Genomic DNA, 6,000 nt, shown 5'->3' on the forward strand with positions numbered 1-6,000 from the left:
CTTATATGCTCTTCTGAAAGTTACTAAACAACCATTTAAAAAGTCAGTTTAGCTGCCTATACTTAGCATACACTTACAGTCTAAGCACATTACCTTAGATTGGTATGCGCACAGAAGCACACAACATGGAGTTGACACAGTCCTTCAAAGAATCTCACAGAACTGGGGCCTCTGAAAGTGAAGCGAGGACAAGGTTCTACACTGTGGGAGAGAACAGGAACTGTGATGTGGCCTAGTGTGGCATCCACTTGCTGTGTGAACCTCAAGCAGAAGTTCAAATCTGCAAGCATGCCACACCAGGAACATTATATACCTTATCTTGTTCAGTTTTCACACAACACTTGTTTTCTAGTACTGTCCTGGTCCCCATTAAACAGACCAGGAAACTGAGGCTAAAAAAGTTAAACTAGCCAGAGTCACACACTTAGTGGAAGAACCAGGTTTTAAATGCATGCTTCTCCGTGATGCTGTGCAACAGCTGTCCTTTCTTTCTCCAGGAAATGTTGGCTGTTGCTCTCAGTACATTCCTGGGTGTAGCAAGGAACTCTACATTGCTCACAGCATGTACTAAAATCTTCTGACCAAACAGTTTTAAGACACATTTGTTAACTAGGTAACTGAAATAAAAGTTCATTAAAACAAAGTTTCTTTCTCTCAACACAAACTCTTTAAATTTCTTTAAAGAAAGGGGTTATCCAGCACTAACATTACTTTCTTAACTATAATTTGGAAAATCTTTAAAATACAATACGGGTGGAAGTAAATTCACATAAGACCAAAGTAGTGACCTATGCCCTCTGGTCCTGATTATAGCTCAGTCCTTATTTGCTTTGAACAATGAAAATTACATTTCTGTAAAATAAATCTATTTTGTTTCATCTGCAGAGAAGCAACTCACCGACTTCGGTCAAGTTTGCCGTGCTCTGCTGCACCAGTGAGGATGGGAGGAAACAGCTGTGTCAACCAAAGGACTGCATGCTTCCTGAAACATTCCCTCTTGTAGTAACAGGACAAGCACTAGCAACTATGGGAAAAGAAACTATAACACAGGTGATTCAGATGAAAAATGCTCAGCATAGAAAGATAACATGGAGTACTAACAACGACTGTGGGAGTAAACTATTTGCATAACTCTGCCCTAAACTAAAATTGCTAGGAAGCAAGTGTGGCCATTTTCAGATGGCTTTCTGTTTTCTGTGATTCCAACCCCATGAAAGGCATGTTGAAGGGGTGACATTTAGAATTTTCTCAAGTTAACTAAATCAAAGCAAATCTTTCCTGCACATATTTCACTTGAAATCAATAAGACAACATTAATCTTTGTCATGAAATGAACTTCCTGCAAATTCTGGTTGCTTTGGAAAAAACAGAATTGAAGAATATAAAACATACTATGCACAGATATGTAATAGTCTCACATCATATAAATAAAATGAAAGCTGAGAACACATTTGTAACAGGAAAAGTTCTTCAAGACAAAAATAAAAGGAAGCATATAACCTCTGATCACTTAGACCATATCATGAACCTATGTTATGAATCTCTCAGGATTATTAATAGACAAAACATTTTACATCCCTATACAAATAACAAATTTTCAGTGCAAGGACTGTAAGTTAGCAAACTGATTTCTACACGATGTCGTTTTAATTCATGAGCAGATGACTATGAGATGTCAGTTTAATATTAAATGCAATGCCTTTAAAAATTGAATCCTGACACTGATATTATGAATACATCTAGTTACAAATAAAATGCTATGTTAACAATACTTTTAAAATGTTTTCTATGAGATCATCAAGAGTTCATTATGCCATTGGCAACTCATTCAGCTGACAGTTGTTAGAAGAAAATATTTAATTTACCTGAATATCTTGTAACAAAATCATCCTTTCTTGAACTAAACATCCTCAGAAAATCCACATCTAAGCCAGACAGATATTTCAGCAAGGCAAATCAGACTTTCTGGCAACTCCCTGCTGCCATATTTCTCTAAACGGATCCTGCAATGTTACACTTCAATACTGCAAGTATATTTTTTTCCCCAGGAAAGAGTAAGCCAGTGCGGCTTCAGTGTCAGATAGTTTTATTTTTTTCCCTTCCAACTACAGCAAGCAAATGACTACTGATTCCATTCAAAAGCACATACTACAGTGATTTTTATTTCAATATTAGATTAAATGGAAGTGTCTGAGCAAAAGAGGAGCTCTTATTTTCTTGTTTTGCAGTGTTTGATTGATCGACTAATTTTTTTTAAGACACTGACTATCCCATAGCTGATATTAAATATACATTAAATGCTGGAACAATTTTATCACATCAAGAAATGAAGTTCACCAGTTACATTCATGCCCTGGGTTCCCTTCTTGTTTTACAAGCAGTAGGACAAACTAAAATTAAAGTTGCCTCATGCATTTGAAAGTTTTCAAATCTAGACACACACCTGAACAGTAGTTATTTATTAATGCCCCCTCATCTCCAACAAATACCCACCTCTCAAATTTATGTTCACTTGCCATTTGGGATGCACTGGACTTCTGAGATTCACAAACTTTTGTGAAACAGCAAAACAATACAACAATAACAACAGAAACAGAACATTGGTCACTGAGGCAATATTTCTAGAAGTAATAGCAAAATCCCTTCATCTGGACCCACTTATCCAGAAATGGACTTTCAGCCGCACAGTTAGGTTGAGATTGTTCCACTTTCTCCCTAGGGCTTCATTGCCAGACTGACTTACCGCTCCCTCCTAGCCTTTGTTCTGCTTCTCACGCTGACATCAGGGAAGCAGTGATGTAGAATAAAGCAGGGTGGGCTAGGTTAGTCCAGTGTTTGTGTCGTTGTGTGGTGTGCGGGGACACTCTGTGATACTCTAGTGAGCTGTAAGCTTTTTTTGTAGGCTTTGTGTCATTTACTTAACGACCAATCTCATTAGCTGCCAGGGTACAATGGGCTGATGCATTTTCTATGTACATACTCTACACAGTGACCCTCAAGGTTGCCGAAGGTCTATTTAATCAGTCAAATGCTGAATATATTTGCAGTAAATCACTAAAAAAATAAAAAGTATGGGACTACCGAGGTATCTCACAGACCTAATATTTACCCATGCTTATTCACGGCCAATAAAATGCATGCATATTTAGGCAAAATGAAAGTAGACCAGGTGGATACAAATTGTCTACTGTGCACTGATGACTTTAATTTCAAAAAACTTTCAGAATCAAAGGTATTTTCTCCTAATAAGGAACATAGAGTTGAAATTTAATTTCTGTCCTTGCTTAATCAAATTAAGCACAACAAAAAGAATCAGTTCCCTGGGCAGATTCTTTTTTTGTTCACAGCTCACCCCTGCCTCAGTCAGACCCCTTGCCCAAGCAGCCTCAGAACTGGCAAAGTTGTGTTCCTGCCCCTTTCACTTCCAAGGTAAAAACCCTTTTAACTCCTATGAAAAATGAAATGCTGAGAGCCCTCTGAATGACGACAGCTGTCCATGAGTATCAGGGAGAGCTCTATTGTCCGTGTGTCCCTGGGTAAAATGAATACTTTACAGCAGAGGCTGTTCAGCTTGGCTGAAGAGTGTGGGGAGAAGGGGAGGAGGTCACTGGAGATTTCGCACACTAATTTAATCTGGGAAAAGGACAGGCTCCGCATCTCCCCTGAACAGACTGGCAGCAATCTGGGCCCCCACAGAACTATCTCCTTTTGCCTGTGCTCTATTTATTCCTTATCTCTGTTTACCAACCGCTAGGTCCCTTTCATTCACACCACGAGGCAGTTTCCCTACTATCAGTCAGCAGCTGACACTGTGGAAGAGCCTCAAAGGCAAAAAGAAAAAAAAAAAAAAAGATCAAAACTAAACCAAAGCTGTCTAAACAATGCAACAGTACAAGTAAATGCATAAGCCCTGATTCTTAACCCAGCCCACAGGGTACACACAGAACCTTTATAGTAAACCCAGCACACACTACAGTGAGCTGTGGGCCATGTTGGAAAGCTAAATACCATTCCTGAAATCATCAAGCAGAAAAAAAATGGCTAAAATATACACTGGTTCCTGAAACAGCCTTGTCTTGGGGATACTCTTATCTCTATCACAGATCAATTAACTGGCAACCAGGAAGTATTTACCTAGTCAGAAAAGGTGAGCTGTATAATTCTAAGGAAACCTGGCTCCCATTAAAATGCTAGCAGTTAAGAAAATCCATCAAAGTGATTGAGGTTTAATATTAAACAATATAAACTTTCTAATACCTGATCATGATGGTTGAATATGATTTGAGAAACTTAGCATCAAAACTTCATTACACTTACAGAAAGATACCAAAGTATTCTGTATAACCCATTCAATTAAAATGTATACCCATGTCTTACAGATTTTTAACACTAATGCCAAAATGATTAATGTCACAGAGGGGACAGGAAAGGACTTCTGGTACAACTTTCTAATCTTTTAAATCAGGTTGCTAAGTATGACTGGAAAGAAAGACTAGACAAGCAATGTTAGGAGAAGAATATGGGTGAAGAAAACTAGTGTTATTTGACCTTCCAACCCTTGAGTAGATACAAATTTTGAATCTAAGATATGATCTACTTATATTAATGTTAAATACTACATATTTTTGGATATTTCTAAGATGATATAGGATGTCTATCTAATACAAATGTCCCTGACGGGAATTATTCACTTCAATGGCACATTTATGTGTAAATATAAATGCATATGTACATATGGTAGGTATAGACACATATACTACCTCCCATAGACACATATGCAGTATGAGAAAGCTTCTTTTTTAGGTTTCCGCAGTTCCTTGGGTTAAAACTGAGACTTTAAACTTCCCTGTTTTTTTTTTTTTAGCATTGAACTATTTCAAAATGATTAGCTATTGTCTAAAAATCAACATCGCATTGACTCAGTCCTGAAGACCTTTACCAAAAATAGAAGACAATGTAGCTCATTATCTAGGATGACACCAGGACCACTTCTCAGTGTGTTTCCACCTATATGCATTACGAGCAATGAAGTCTTTACTACTTGGATCCTTTTTTCCAAATGAATTAATGAATTAAATTTATCCTTTCAGCAGCTGCTAGGCAGCAGATGGAGCCATTTCTGAAGCCTTGTTGAATTCAATCCATAAAACTCATTTCCTAGGATTAGCAGTCCAAAGTTTCTCTTAATGTTTATATACCACTTGGGATTTTGAATTTCATGATGTTAAACTTTCAACTTAACTATTCTTTTGCATTTCATATCAAACAATTATGATCTTTTGGGTTTCTATAGCAGACATGAAAGGTCACACAAGGATAAGAATTAATTTCAAGAGCAATAAATGCCTGCAAGTTGCATTTTTTAGTATGTTTGTCCACACTGCTTATGCCCCAGAGACTATTTCCATGGTGCTTCCATGTTGATGACATGGAGTTCTATATCTGATAAATGTGAATTTTGTTCATTTCTACTTAAATAATTTAAAGCTGCAAACTGAAACACTAGTTAGCTTCATGAATGTTTGAACTGTTTCTGAGTTTTTAAATGTAGTTATAACTAAGACTGCTACATTATCTGAAAATATTTACTATAATTCACTATGTTTATTATTCTAATAGCAATATAATGCTAACTTTCAAAAATGGAGAGTAAACCAATTACATAGCTACAAAGCAATGCATTTTTATACTGGTTAACTTTCAGAAGCCAGCTACCTTGGACAGCTCCAAGCACGCCTTGTCTTTTCTCATCACCTGCAATTGCTTCACAGAAGAGGAACCACACAAAACTTTAAATCTTTCTTTTTGGTGTGATAGAAGAATGACAGTCACTAAAAAAGTCTCATTTAAACACAGTCGAATTAGAGTCTTGTGAAAGGTTCTAACATATACAGGTTTTAGATACAAACCCCACGTGCTCCAAGACACAGTGTATCCAAGTTTAAAATATTAAAGCCTTGGAACTTAGATGATGCTCCTGCTGTAACACGAATATGACTA

General features: G+C 37.0%; 1 protein-coding gene across 12 annotated transcripts in view; it reads right to left on the reverse strand.

Moving 5' to 3' along the window:
- The window catches only part of St18 (ST18 C2H2C-type zinc finger transcription factor), a 319,839-nt gene that overhangs the window by 130,472 nt on the left and 183,367 nt on the right, over nucleotides 1–6,000 (reverse strand). For 3 of the 12 annotated variants that reach the window (XM_052718282.1, XM_052718281.1, XM_052718265.1), the window contains exon 1: nucleotides 94–165. The exons of 7 other annotated variants lie outside the window; for them this stretch is intronic. The gene's annotated coding sequence lies outside the window, so the exon portion shown is untranslated. Of the gene's footprint in view, nucleotides 1–93; nucleotides 197–898; nucleotides 1,018–6,000 lie in introns of those variants that run through there. 2 more of the 12 variants (XM_052718267.1, XM_052718266.1) reach the window with 2 other exon arrangements.

Source organism: Peromyscus californicus, unplaced genomic scaffold, assembly GCF_007827085.1.
Source record: "Peromyscus californicus insignis strain IS unplaced genomic scaffold, ASM782708v3 Scaffold_5__1_contigs__length_169319896, whole genome shotgun sequence".
Classification (NCBI taxonomy): Eukaryota; Metazoa; Chordata; class Mammalia; order Rodentia; family Cricetidae; genus Peromyscus; species Peromyscus californicus.